General features: G+C 36.8%; 1 long non-coding RNA gene across 1 annotated transcript; it reads right to left on the bottom strand.

Moving 5' to 3' along the window:
- Positions 1 to 6,138: 6,138 nt before the first annotated feature.
- LOC141373351 (uncharacterized) lies at positions 6,139 to 11,418 on the bottom strand. The gene is made up of 3 exons (XR_012379243.1): positions 11,403 to 11,418; positions 6,622 to 6,673; positions 6,139 to 6,289 (listed from the first exon to the last, which is right to left on the bottom strand). It is a non-coding gene; the product is annotated as an uncharacterized lncRNA (long non-coding RNA).
- Between the last annotated feature and the right edge of the window lie 3,930 nt (positions 11,419 to 15,348).

Genomic DNA, 15,348 nt, shown 5'->3' with positions numbered 1-15,348 from the left:
CACCATTCTATTCTCTGGTTCCTGTGAGTTCAATTTTTTTTAGATTCCACATATAAGTGAGATCACTCAATATTTGTCCTTTTGCGTCTGGTTTATTTCACTCAGTGTAATGTCCTCCAGATTCATCCATGTTGTTGCAAATGACAGGCTTTCTGGATTTCCTTATTTTTTATGGCTGAATAATATTCCATTATATTTATATAATCACATTATACATATATATATTATACAAGATACATATATCACATATTCTTTATCTATTCATCCATTGGCAAACACAGGTTGTTTCCACATACTGGCTATTATGAATAATACTGCAGTAATGAAACTGGGGGCATAAATATCTCTTTGAGATACTGACTTCATTCCTTTGGATATATATACTCAGAAGTGGGATTTCTGGATCATATGGTAGTTCTTTTTAAAAGTTTTTTTGAGGAGCCTCTATGCTGTTTTCCAGAGTGGCTATAACAATATACTTTCCCACTGATAGTGTATAAGGGTTCCCTTTTCTCCCCATCCTTGCCAACACTTGTTATCTCTTGTCTTTTATAACAGCTATCTTAACACATTGTGGTCTTGATTTGCATTTCTCTGAAGATTAGTAATGTTGAGTACTTTTTCATGTACCTGTCGACCATTTATACATCATACTGTATACCATACTGTTATATGTATATATCACATACACACACTTATACATATCATATAGTATATATACCTATATATATCAAGGTATACCACCAAAGGTACCCAGAATTCTTTTTGAATGTAGAACTATTGTAATAATCAAAATATCATCCCCTACTAAAGATGTAAGTGCCTCTAAAATTGTCATGCTGCATATTACACTCCCCTGGAAATCATGTGCTCCAAAAATTCACAAGGAAGTTTCAGGAAGTCTGATCATAATGGTCTGTGCGAGATTAGTCCAGGGCACTGAGACTCATTCCCAGTAAATGTGCAGTGGGGCTTTTACATGCCAATAAGGAAAGAAGAGACAAAGGCAGGCCTGTTTTATAAAATCAAACTTGTTGACGTTTGAGTTCTAAGAATTAAGAAAGGGTAAGATATCTATAATCACAGTGATCTTAAGTGATTTAAGAAACTCAATTCGTAAAATATATTTATTGAATTATGAATTAATATAAAGATTGCCAAAGTAGAAGCATTTCTTTCCTAAACGATTTTGCTTGTACAGTTTATCAGCTTCTAATGCTAACTAGCTTTACCTGTAAGCTGAAAATTGCATTGCAGAAACCTACAACCCAGTGAGTTAAATGTCTTTCATTTATAACTGCTCAGTGAGCTAGGAAAGACCCAGGGGCATTTAGGAGTCAGAAAACCTGCCTTTCTTCTGGATGTCGTAATTGTAACTACAGTGCAAAGAATAAATGATAAATGAGACAATGATAGATGAGTATGGTATGAATTATATTTAGAAACTCAAATATAAACACATCATATTATTTTGTGCCAGGACTTTTTTTTTCCCCAGCCCAGAGAAGGGAGCCTATTCTTATAAAGCAAATTGAAGAAGAAAAATTGAAGACACTAACAAATGAAAAAAAATGCATGTGGAATTCAAATATGCAAATGATAAATATTCCTTTTGTACATGCCGTAGATGGAAGAACAGAGTACATGATCACGCCGCAGATGGAAGAACAGAGTACATGATCACACCGTAGATGGAAGAACAGAGTACATGATCACGCTGCAGATGGAAGAACAGAGTACATGGTCACACCGTAGATGGAAGAACAGAGTACATGATCACGCTGCAGATGGAAGAACAGAGTACATGGTCACAGCTGGAATTCACACTGGGATCTTATACAATGTAATATTAGCAGCCACTTTCAGATCAGGCACACCCCAGCTGTTCACTTTACAGAGCTTGCCTCCACCTTTTCCTCTCCCGTCCCCTCCAGTAACCCTTCACTCTAGCCTTCTTCATTTTTTTTTAAAAAGGCAGAAATGAAGCTAAAACCTTTTGTGTAAAGAAAAAACATGATAAAGCAGAAGGTAAAGCCTAAGCAGTTATTTTTAAAAAAGATTTTGCTTTAATAATTAGAAATTCTTTCCCTCCAGACCCATACCGCTTCAAAACACTTACTCTGCATTTCAAAGACAGCCATTGTCTTCTGTGCATGCAGGAACAGTTGATATGACCCTCATGTTTTAGTGGATGAATAACAGGATAAAAACTTTTGCATTGTTTAATCTCCACTCTCTTGTGCCTGATTTTTGCATTTTGTTTGACTAAACATATATCTAGTTATGCTGTCACAGGAGTATCAGGCTCTGCAAAATTTACAGAAGTATCTACTCTAAAAAAATACTTCCACTTCCTAATATATAATTGATTTGTGACTATGAGCAACATTTTTTTCCCCCATGGGTGTAGTGAGGTGAACAGTGTCCTCCAGAAAGATATGTCCAGGTCCTAATCTCTGGCTTTGTGAATATATATTATTACCGTATTGGCAAGTGATGTGACGGTTTTGAGAGAAGAGCTTGTCCTAGGTTGTGCTGGTGGGGCTCTAAGCGCAATCATATGCATCTTTATAAGAAAGAGGCACAGGGATTTTTGAAGGGAAGGAGGCAATGTGACCACAGAGGCAAAGATTAGAGTGATGTGGCTATAAACCAAGGAACTCCTGAAGCCACCAGAAGCTGGAAGACACAAGGAAGAGATTCTCTGCTAGGATGTCCAGGAAGAGTACAAACCTGCTAACACATTGATTTTGGATTTCTGGCCTTCAGAGCTGTTGGGGAATTAATTTCTGTCATTTTAAGACATTCAGTTTATAGTAATTTGTTAAAGCAGCCACAGGAAGCTAATACATTTGGATTCCTGAAAATACTGTTACTAGCTAGCTAAAGTTTGTGTCTTAGCCTGGATTCTGTAGAAAACAGTGGAAAAGGATTCAAGTGTGGATGCTAATGTAAAGCATACAAGCAAGGTAAAGAACAAAGAAAGTGAAGCATGAACAAATGTGAAGCAATGTAATGTGATATGTTACCATTCTGGCCACTGCTTATGACTAACTGCTGAGAGAGAATATGTTTCCCAACGGGTGCATCAGCTCATCATTTGGACTTCTCTGAAAAGCTGCAAGGAGGAACCTTGTAGTAGTTCGTGGAAAGGTGAAAGGAATGAACGTTTATCTACTGGGCTCTATCTCATCTCCTGTCTCCTTAGGTCAAGAGTCACTGACAACAACTCAGTTCTGAGTTGAGTGATCCAGCCCCTCCGTGGTGACTCAGGGAACCAGATCCTACGGTATGCAGTGTGCTATTTCACGCACAGGAGTATGTATAGGCTGGGCACGTGGTGCACAAAAGCCATTCAGGCTGGGGCTTTAATTTGGAGAAATGGTGACCATGCGGGTGGCAGATGATGTGGTGGCCTGGGTCTGAGAGACAGAGGAAGAAAAATGAAGAGGACGAAAATTTTGTGCCTGGTACTCTCTCTCTGACACCTGGGGCAAACTGCTTGGACTCATGAGCATTATGGAAAGTGATAGACACACAGGTGTGATATATTTTATATGTAGGCTGAGGTCTGAGAAAGGTGTATCTTAGGATGCTTTCCAGCATGATAAAGCTTTAAATAAAAATAAGATCATTAATTGATAGAGGTCATCACTCAAGATGCATTGTTTTTGCGTTTATTTTTTCTATCTGGTTATTGTCATTAAATGGTGGTGGTGTGATGATAAATATTTAGCAACTAGGTCTTTTCCAAAATGCATTATCTATACGTATACGACTTTATCATAAATTTTACTGATATAAGGAATGCATTGTATGTAATTTACAAATAATAATTACATGTACTCTTTACTGTAAATTCCATATAGCCAATTGATTCCCACAGAATGCTTTCTTTGATTTTTGCCACCTCTTGTAGAATAGCCAACCTACGGTCGCACTTGATGAATGAGTGTAGCTCTGACATGTAATGTTAGTTGATATTTTCATTTATGTCAATGAGTAAGACAAAAATGAAACAATGAAGACGTGTGTTGGAACGTCACTCATTTATCAATGACGAGTGACTTCTTCCCTGAATGGAATAAGAGCTTTCAAGTACTGGAAGACTATGTCTTCCATTTTTTGTGCTATTCACAGCATAATGGCTGTAGACGTGGCACACATTTAAGTTTAATCTTCATTATTAACTTGTTCTCCACCATTGTCTTCAGTCTAGTCAATCGACACAACAATAAATCAAGCCATGATTTGTAGCGTTTGCCAATTTTAGTGGTGTGAACACTTTCATCGTGGCTGATTTCAAGCTATCAAAGTGATGCCACCAAATGCAGAGTTGGCAGCACTCTACTACATAGCATTTCCACTACAGAGATTCAACAGGCGGATGTAAACTCAAGAGCAGAGACAATGGTAAAATGTAACCAAATAATTAGGAAGTGATGATTTTTGAGTATTTATAACCACCTTAATATAATTTATTTATTTCTAAGTACAATTTATATAATCTAGTTTTTAATAGTCTGTGCTTAAAAAATGAGCTTGCAAAATTCCAAAAAAATTCACTGTTGGCTCTAGCTAGATAAGCTAGTTCTAGTAGACTACTGGGGATACCACTGAATTAAAGGAAAACTGCTAATGGCACCTCCCCGGGTGGTTGTGAGAATCAGTAAAGATATTTTAAATGAAAATATTTTGACACATAGAAAGGTGCTAAATAAATGCAATATAGTCTTACTGAGAATAATTATCGAAAAGCCCAAATCAAGTATGTTAAGAAGTAAATATTTGGTTTTGGCTCTTCAGGAAAAGAAACATGGATCAAATTGAAAAAAAATTTGAATTCTACTCACTCTGTACATACAGAGAAAATTGGATACCTAGAATTTCCCTTATCTACTGAAAAATACAACATTAAGTATTTTCAACTTTCTTGAAAGTAATTTTAACTTTTTTTCTGCTGAGTTTACTAAAAGCAGTCATTTATTATAGAATGGACAGAAAAGGGTGGGAAGATAAAATCATAGATTTAGTTTTGGTGACCTAAGTATGAACCACCTGGTTGTATCATGTTTTGCTTACTTTTTAGTATCTATTTATTATTATTTTAATTAACACTTGTAATGACTGCTCATATTTCTATATCCTTCTAACATATTAAAACACCTTATTTACCTTACAGGTATTGGTTAAACAGTTATTAAGTATAATACACTATTTCACTTAGGAATCACAATAACTTTTGTGGAATAGGCAGAAATTGTTCACATTCTTAACAGTTGAGAAAACCAAGACTCACAGTGGTTAAGTGATTTTTCTCCAAAGTCAGAGCAGAACTTAAAAAGAACTCTGGTCACTTGTCTCCCAATCCTGTAATTCTAATAGTTTCCATGTTATGACTGAAATTTAGTGTTACAGTAAGGTAGACTGTGTTGAATTGTAGAGAGCTTTTAATGCCAACACGAAAATTTTATTAACTTTAATTGGATTATCTTTCTGATTAGAAAACCATACCGTATGCCCTGGTTAAAAAAAAATTATAAATTTAGAAGAAAAGCACTAACAACAACAACAATCACAAATCAGCTTTTTTATCATAATACCTATGTGTAATCTATCACAAACATTTGAATGTGTTTCCTTTCACACACCCAATATGCATACACATTATGTAATTGGCATTGTACTTATTATCTATATACCACCTTTTATATAATCAGTATAAAACAAATATTTTATGTTGCCATACATGCTTCAAAAGCATGGTTTATATACTTGTGTAATTCACTGTATAACAGTAACATAAATTAATTTAGCTGGACATTAGGTTATTTCCAATGTTTCATTATTGTAAGTAATAAAGGAATGAAAATCTGTATTCAATCTTTGTCAAAACACTTGATTATTTCCTCATACTGTTTCTGGGAAAGAGACTTTCAGTCCACAGGGTATGAAATTTTAAAGGGCTCTTGGTACCTATTTCCAGTTTTTTTTTTTTTTTTTTCTGAGATCTTGAACCGAATTGCCCTCCCAGCAGTCCCATGTAGGAGCGTGTGTTTTCAGCATTCTTGCCAACACTGAACATTCATTTTTTTAAATCTTGCTATTTGATAGTTAAAAGATAGACCTTGGATTCTGATTTGATATTCTTTGATTACTAATAAGCTTGATTTGTTATGATTATTTGTCCTTTCTATGTATTTTCCAGTTATTATTTCTTTACCTGGGTTCGTTTTATTTCTCTCGAGGGGATGTTGAGATATTTCCATTTTTCTCCCTATTCTGAGACCTGTAGAAAAATTTTGAACAGGGAGGTGATATATGATCAGATCTGTTTTCTTTTTCTACTGAACAGTGTAAAACATTTTGAACAAAACATATGGGGATAGATTTAAGCATATTTACATAGTACTAATCTCACATGTACTGCATTTCTCCCTTTTTAAATTAAATTAAATTAAATTTTTTAAGCTGCCAAGTGGCACAGACTGGCAATATACATACTCCTTAAGTTACACAACAGTCAAGCAGCTAAAGTCACGATTTATGTATGTGTGCCCAATTAGAAGAGGGGCTAGTGCCAAGATAATCACAAATTTGCCATAAACCAAAGTTTATTACCATTACACAAGAAGAGATATTGGAAGAACTTCTTTTATTTGTTCCAGTTATCCTGAAAAAAAGAAAAAGATTATGCAAAACACATTTCAGATAAATGTACAGGTGACATTTATTGAGTGTGGGCCGGGCATGTAAACACTTCTAAATGTTTCACGTGTATTAACTAATTTAATCTTTACAACAACCTATGGCATAGCCCTTATCTTCAGCCCCATTTTATGGATTAGGAAACTGAGGCACACATTCAAGTGACTTTCGCAAGATGATTATGAGATTTGATCCCAGGCAGTCAGACCCAGAAGGTTATGTATGTCACCGTTCCTGTTAGAAGTGGAAGAAATGTTTTGATTCCATGTAACCACAGTTATTTAACACCTGTAGTATACTAAACACTGTACTCCATTTGTGGGGATGAACGATAAATAAGGTATGGTTCCTGACTTCTAAAGCGCACAACGTAAATGAAGATGTATGCCCATAAAGAGTGATAACCACTGAAAAAAGCAGAGGGTTCTATGGAAGCACAAGGGAAGTGTATTTAGCTCTGTCTCTTGGAGAAGATATCTGAGCTGAGGCTTGAAGAATCAGGGGTGGTTCGCTAGGTGGGGAAAGAGGAAAGAACTATCTGGGGGAGATGAGATGCCTCAAGCAAAAACACAGAGGCATAAAATAGCTCTAATTATTCCTTTGAGGGTTTGGTGAAACTATGAGCTGTTTGGTCTTATTGGTATGTGAAATACCCATGTTAGGAAAACAACCCACGGAGGTGGGTAACTAACAAATTCATAGTCGGCGCCTCTCGTGAGTTAGTTTTGTGCCGAAAGCTGAGAATAATATCACCAAACAAATCAGAAACGTTTTCTGCACTAAAGGGGAATGTATCAGTCATACAAATAAATAAGAAATGAACAAATATAGGTTGTGGAAGATACTGTGAATGAAGCAAATAGGAAATAGGGTGTTGGAGAGAGAACAACTGGGAATGTGTTTTAAGCGGGGTGTCCAGGGAAAGACTAGGAACTAATCGTGTGAAGATTTAGGAGAACTTTCCAGGTAGAAGGAACAGCAAGTATAAAAGCCCCGCGATAGGAAGGAACTCCACATGTTTTAGAAAATGAATGAAAGCCCAAAAGGCTACATTATCGTGAGCAAGAAGGAAGGTGGCAGATGATTAAGTTTGAGATGCAGACAAAGCCAAATCTTGCAGCCTTTTGCAGTTCATGGTAAGAAGATTATATTTTGTCTGAGGTGCAATAGAAAGTTATTCAGAGGCTTTTAAGTCACGGCCGTGGCTTTGTCTCATTTCTCACTCAGGCTGCTGTGGGGAGAAAGGTTGAGGCAGGGGCACACGGAGAAGCTGGGACATCCTCAAGGAGGCTCTGGTTAGTGGCGCAGCTGAGAGATGAGGAGGGATCTGAGGTCACCGTAAGGACCTTGGGCTTTTCTCTCACAAGTGACAGAGTCTTTGAAGAGGATTTTTGCTGGGGAGTCGTGCGGTGAAATTTGGGGTTTAGATGTATCGCTTTACTAAGGTTATGGAAAACAGGGAAACAAAATTGCTTGTCAGGAAATTTTTTCTAATATGTGAGTAAAAGGAACTACAAATCTATATGTGTGAATATAAATATGTATATATTTTTCCCAAATGTGAATTCTTCTCGGAAATACAGAAGACTCTCAAAAGACATTATAAACTGTTTGATCCTTTGACTTCTTTCTCTCTTTCCTGAGGGCTCAGGGCTCCATGGCATACTTCCAAAATAGATTTTTGATCATCTCTAGAGTGGATTATCTAGATTTCTATATCAGAGAGGAGCTAATGTTATTCCATCGGAGGAAAAACAGTGAAGGGAAGACGTTAATACATTTGTTCTCTGAGTAGTGGGCAATGGGCAATGAGCCTCCCTAGCCTGGCTCATGAGGCCCTTGACAGTTGTCACCGTTATCTTTCATTTGGTGATGTGGTTGGTTCCCAGAATTGCTCTAATATCCTGGACCCCTGTCCTGGACCTCTGGTTAGAGGGCCCCACATGTTAAACTTGTCAGATCATTCCTTGCAGATAGCGTGAATGCCATAGATTTTCCCAAGATAAAATACTGTTTCCTAGGAATTCTGAGCATCCATTTTCCTGATTCTCTTTCCATTCCAGCTTATAATTCTGGAAGCACGAAAGAAAATAGTGTTGTGCTCACCACAGTTGTATACAGCAACAGAGGAATCTAAATCTCTAGATTTAGGTGTAGCATGCATACAGCATGATATGTTTTTTGTATTGGCAAATAGATGGACATGAAACCAGAGTTGGCAATAGTTTCATTTTTGCGCAAGTATTTAACAAGATTTTTTAATTGAAATTTAAAATTATTTTTAAAATTAAAAGTTAATTTTAATTAAAATGGTAATTTGAAAATTTTGATTTAAGTACATTTCATGAGAATATTTTTTTAAGTCAAATAAAATTTTCAACTTTATTTAAATATTTTGAGTAAAAATTTAATGTTCCCTAACAATGATTTGATTTTCCTTTTTTTTTGGGTAAATGATTTTTAATATTTTAAAAAGAAATAATTTGGAAACATTTGTTAATAATTTTAATTTTTTACATTATCTGCATTTTTGATGAGAATACATTTCACATTATATACTTAGAATACAATTGCATTTAATTTTTTGCTTTTTAAGTTATTAATGGAATGAATGCAAATATGTAAAAATCTTTTTTTACAACGTGGTGATTTTGCTGAATTGAAAGCAAGCAAATGTCATGCAATATATATAAAATAATGTATGAATTATTTGTCTTTATTTCTTTGCTATTGTTTTTATTTTTATTTTGGTCCTTCCCAGAAATGTTCGACAATAATTAAAGTTAGTTGCCTTTACTATTTTGCCAACTTTTAGTTATAAAAAACCATAGCCTTACACATATATTTCGATTTTATTGTCATAAAGATATGTTTTCAGGGTAGGAGATAGAATTGGGTATTTCACAGTTTTTAAGCTTGATTTACAATTTTTAAATATTTAGACATATGATGCAGGGACCTCCATCTGTATCCTCCTTGCCCTAGGCCCTGCAAATGTTGGAGGAGGGCCTGTTGATCCCTGCACAATCCCTGCTGCATAGAGCCTTCCCAGCTGCCTGCACACCCTGTTCTCCTCTGCTTGGCTCTCTTCTCATCCTTCCAGACTCAGCCCCAATGTCAGTATTCTGCGATCCCTCTACCTACCCTTAGCCACTCCCTCTCGGGGTTCGCCCACTGTACTTTCCATGTTTTCTTATGATTATCCATTTACTTGGATCCATCTGCTCTACTGTGAGCTCACTGAGGCCAGGGATTCCTCAGTCATCTCAGTCTTATTAATGTTTGTCACGGAGCCTGGCCTGTAGCCTGTGCCGTCTCTGTTTGATAAGAAAACGAACACTCACGCCCATGCTCCCTCTGCAGAAACCCTTTATTTTCCGGTGTGTGATGGGACATAGAGGCACACGCCCAAATACACATGCTCTCTCTCACATATACAGTGTTTTTGGAGTCTGCTTCCCAAATCAAACAATATGCTTGTGCTATATAGATTTTAAAAGCTAGGATCTATTCTCCTTTGTAGGTCAAATTCAAACCTTCCTCTTCCCACGTTTAGAATGGCAGGTATAAAATTAGCATTATCATGTGTTCTTAAGGTTGTGAGCACTTGCCTTCATTTTTTGCTACTTGTGTTATTATTATTATTTTAACAGCTTAAACTTCCTTTTTGTTTGCCACTCAGCTTGTTAACACTACAAAAGGAAAATTTAAAAAGAAAGAGTTTGCAGTTTTGTTTAGATTTAATTCAAAGATCTTTATTAAGCAAGAATCTTCAAGAGTGACTGTTTCAGAACTTTTCTCTATACCAGTGAATACCAAGACCAAACCTACCTTGCTTCCCTGCGCTAGACAATTCTTTGACCAAGCTTACTTTCCTATTTCCATGCCAAACAATACTAGGGCCAGGCAAAAATAATTTAACTACTTGCTCCAGGAAATACCTGCTACTGGAAGATAAGACTTGAACCAACTAAAAGAGATTACTTATCAAGACTAACAGCTTGCTCATCAGGGCCTGTTTCAAAACTCTTACCTCACTCTGCCCACCAATCCAAATCTATTATATCACAAAATCTGCAGAATCCCAACTCATATGGCTCCTTGCAAGACCTCCCTTAAAAATCACCCCATAAACCTTATAAATATCCTTCTCTGACACCCTCCTTCTCAGCTCAGACACTACTAAGACTCTAATAAGGGGATAGGCATTACTGTGTTATATCTAATACATTTAGCTTTGTTTCATCAACAGGTTTTTCAGACCATCTTTTGGGGATTCAGCAGTAAAAATATATACTAAATATGGCATCTCAAGATTCTGGAACTGGGATAGCACACTTCTAGGAGACCCCTTAAGCTTCCTGTCTGGGGTTTCTCTGTGATGGATGCCATGTTCCACAGTGGGCCTGAGCTGTGATTTCTTTATTTTCACCTTCCAAACATCTCCTAGGAATACGAAGTCCTTGTTTAGGAATCCTTTGCTTATCTGCTCAGATTGAAAACTCTTTTCTTTGGAAAAAAGCCATCTAGTGACTAAAAAACACTACTGTGTGTCTCTGTCTGTCCTCAACACTTCCTTTTGCAAGTATGTTAAGAAGATGATCAAAGGAGGAAGATGGGTGTAGGCCGGATATGTCCACCTCTGGAGGAGTTCATACCAGGCTTCTTACAAGACGAACTTTACCTCGGGTTACCTGTGAAAGTTTTGTGAGATCTTGACTCAGTCTTGGTCTTGATTTATCCATGAGAATCTGGTTCAAGGCAGGTTCTGTACTCCAAATCTTCTGTCTACATTTGAGATGGCTAATGAATAGGTTAGTGACTACAACAGACTGGATGAATGCCTGTGTCATCCCAAAATTCATATATTGAAGTCTTAACCCCCAGTGTGACTATATTTGGAGAGAACAGCTTTTTTGGAAATATTTAAGGTTAAATGAGGCCATAGGGTAGATCCCTGATCCAACAGGATTAGTGTCCTATGAAGAGACAGGAGAGAAATTGCTGTCTCTCTCTGCCATGGGAGGACACAGTGAGAAGTGGCCATCTGCTAACCAGGAAGAGAGCTCTCACCAAGAATCAGATTGGAGGGCACCTTGATCTTGGACTTCCTAGCCTCCGGAACTGTGAGAAAATAAACTTTTGTTGTTTAGGCCACCAAGTGTCTGGTATTTTCTTATGGCAGCCTGAGCAGATTAATACAGTAGCCTAAAATACAAAGTGCATAAGCAATATATTCAGAAGACAATTGTTTTCATGATGGTGTCTCAGTCTCATTCCATGTCTCATTGCAGTCAGAGAGACCTGAGAGGGACAAGCTCAAGGGACCTCTGGGGAGAATGTTTTGCCAAGTCAAGGTCGTTGAGCTGGATCTCAGCAGAACTTTTGGAATTTTGTTTCCAACATGTATTTTCATTGTAATTCATTTATTTATCCGTTTCAGTGGCATAACTTCGCCAAAGATAATTTAGAATTACAGTGGTTATTTTGGCCAAATTTGGCTTGAAAAAAATTATTCATTTGAGAAGCACTTCAGAAGGAAAATGATCTTTGTTTTTCATTAGTGTACGAAATCTTCCAAAAGAAATCTAGTTTCCAAAATTAATACTTACAAAAGATTCTTTAGCCAAGGCACATAGGAAGTATAAAGAATTTAAAATCCTCTCTCTTATATCCGTCTGAACTGTGATCTGAATATAACTGCCTTGATTCCTTTACTCTTCCCCCTCCTTCCAAGGATCCTACGTTACCCATACTACTACCTTTCTCTCTGACTCATCTCCTTTCCCTTCTAGTCAGCAAGAAACTCCCAAGTCTCAAATGTTTCTTAATGTTAAATTCACTTCAGAACAGATCAAGTTCTCTTATGGCTGATTTGAAACACTGGTCTTTGAATTGGGAGCCATTGTTAACCACTTTCTAAAACCTACACACACAAAATGGAGACAGAAATTCACAAAGGAATTTAGAGTTGTTCTAAAAACAGATAATTTGGGAATCCCAGATTGAAATCCGTTGGCTCATATGTTAATAGGAATCTCAGATGCCAAAAACTGAAGAAGAGTAGAAAGTCAGATTCTGAGAATGACCTAATAAACCCTTGCAGAGATTAGAAAAGCTTTGAGCAAGAGCTGTAAGAGGCGATCCTCAAAGTCTATTCTGCGAAAAAGGATTGCACTGTAATCTTGTCCTGAAAGCAAAGAAAGGATGAGTCTATCGGTGACTTCGGGAACAGGATCTTTAACACCTTTAGACAGCGGGTCTAAAGGTGTTAAGTAGATCCTGAAGCAGACGTGACCCCCAACTAACTCTCACTTTCTTTGAACAGCCTTCAGCCAGAACCGGGGATTTAACATGAAAGCAAAAACAGGAATGAGAAACAGCTCTGTTGCCAGATCTCCAACTATTCAAGAAAGAACCTGACATAGTCTTAAGACAAAATCAGAATAAAGTTAAGAATAAATTAGTGGTCTTCCAGATAAAGCAACTGGATGTTCCCACCCAATCAAAAGAACCTGGGTAAGTTTATTGATAAAGACACCCAGAGGCAATAGAAGCAGAAAGAACAATGAAAAATTAATTAAATTGTGCTCGTTAAGAAACTAGGGAAAAAATTAAAGTGGGTGGACAATGACAATGCTCCCAAAGGGAAATCTAGTGTTCATTTTCCCATTTTTACCCTCCAAATCACATGGAGAAATATCTGCAAATAATAAAAGGACAGTCTACCAAATTGTTTATTGACATCACAAACTCTGCCACCATCACCCAACATTTCTCTTAGGATTAAGTAATAATCTCTAGACGTTTCTTCATCTCAGTCTATAATCATCACCCTTGACTTTTAACCAAAGAACACTTTTTTTCCTCCTCTGTGACATCACACCTGTGAACTTAGTAAGGAGGGAGCTAGTGGGAAAATGGAATTTTTAGATTAAATGTTCTACTCTTTGTATGAACGTGCCTCAAAAAATCGAAAATAGAGCTACCCTTTGACCCAGCAATTGCACTTCTGGGTATTTACCCCAAAGATACAAATGTAGTGATCCAAAGGGACACCTGCACCCCAATATTGATAGCAGTAATGTCCACAATAACCAAACTATGGAAAGAGCCCAGATGCCCATCGACAAATGAATGGATAAAGAAGATGTGGTATTTATATACAATGGAATATTACTCAGCCATCAAAAAAATGAAATCTTGCCATTTGTAACAACATGGATAGAACTAGGGGGTATTATGCTAAGTGAAATAAGTTAATCAGAGAAAGAAAATTATCATATGATATCACTGATTAGTGGAATTTAAGAAACAAGGCAGAGGATCATAAGGGAAGAGAGGAAAAAAATAAAACAAGACAAAACCAAAGTGGGAGACAAACCATAAGAGACTCTTAATCATAGGAAACAAACTGAGGGTTGCTGGAGGGGAGGGGGAAGGGGAAGGGGTTCCTGGGTGATGGACATTAAGGAGGGCATGTGATGTAACGAGCACTGGGTATTATATAAGACTGATGAATCACTGAACACTACCTCTAAAACCAATAATACATTATATGTTAATTAATTGAATTAAAATTAAAAAAATAAAAAAATGAAAAAAGAAAAAAATAAATAAGTGTTTTACTGTTTGCCTCTTTCATGAAACCTTGAGGACTACCCTACTTATAATCATTTAATAGGTAATCTGGGTATGAATATATTGATATTTTTGTGTTTTAAGTAAAGTCCTAATTGAAAATCTTCTCAAGATATAGGACTACTTGTGGTAAAAATAAATAAATAGATAGATGATAGAGAGATAGATCGATAAATAAAAATCAAAAAATTGAAAAAAAATAAGTTCTACTTGTGTTGGCAAAATTACTGGTGCCAAACTCATCAGTTCAGACTCACCCATACAAATCTCTATCCAAGCTTGCACAGTCCTGTTTAAAACGAGAAACTAAGCAAGACTAAAATCAGTAGCTGAAAGACTACTGGGGAAAGGACTCATCATACCTAGTACTGATCTTTGCAATTCTCCTAAGCTTCCAGACAATAAACTCAATGGGAAAGCAGGCAGATTGGTTCAGGACTTCAAGACCATAAATAAAAGGAGTCCTTCCCTCTTCTCTTCCTTGTGGTATCAAACCCATTCATTTATTTTGTCTTTGTTACCCCTTGGGGTAACTTTTTTTTTCAACAGTTGTAGATCTGTGTTTTGCTTTTTTGATTGTCTTTAGCTCAAGATAATTAATACCTCTTTGCCTCTTGCTGGAGAGTGAAAAATATACCTGGGCTTTTCAATTTCTGGCAAAGATGAAGTAGCCCCACTCCTCCCAGGTCCTCCTTACAACTAAAACTCTGTGGACATTACAAAACAAACAAATGTAGAAAGCCTAAAATGAGGAAAGAAGGTGGACTGTTTCGGGACATCTCTACTTGAGGACGGACACGGGGGCTCCACACCTGGTTTTCCATATTGCCTCCTGTATATCTCACACAGGAAGTTCCAAAAGCCTTCAAGCCAGAACCATGAACAGGCACAGACAAAACAATTCCAAAAAAAGACCGTTGCGCCTAGCCCCAGGTTCGGGAAAAGGGTAGCCTAACAACAACAACAACAAAAAAAACTTTTTTCGGCAATTCCTGCACT

Source organism: Callorhinus ursinus, unplaced genomic scaffold (assembly GCF_003265705.2).
Source record: "Callorhinus ursinus isolate GAN/ISIS: 27379988/994484 unplaced genomic scaffold, GSC_fseal_2.0 scaffold9, whole genome shotgun sequence".
In the NCBI taxonomy this organism is placed as follows: Eukaryota; Metazoa; Chordata; class Mammalia; order Carnivora; family Otariidae; genus Callorhinus; species Callorhinus ursinus.
Note: the sequence above shows the minus strand (reverse complement) of the source record. Positions and strands in the feature narration are given on the sequence as shown.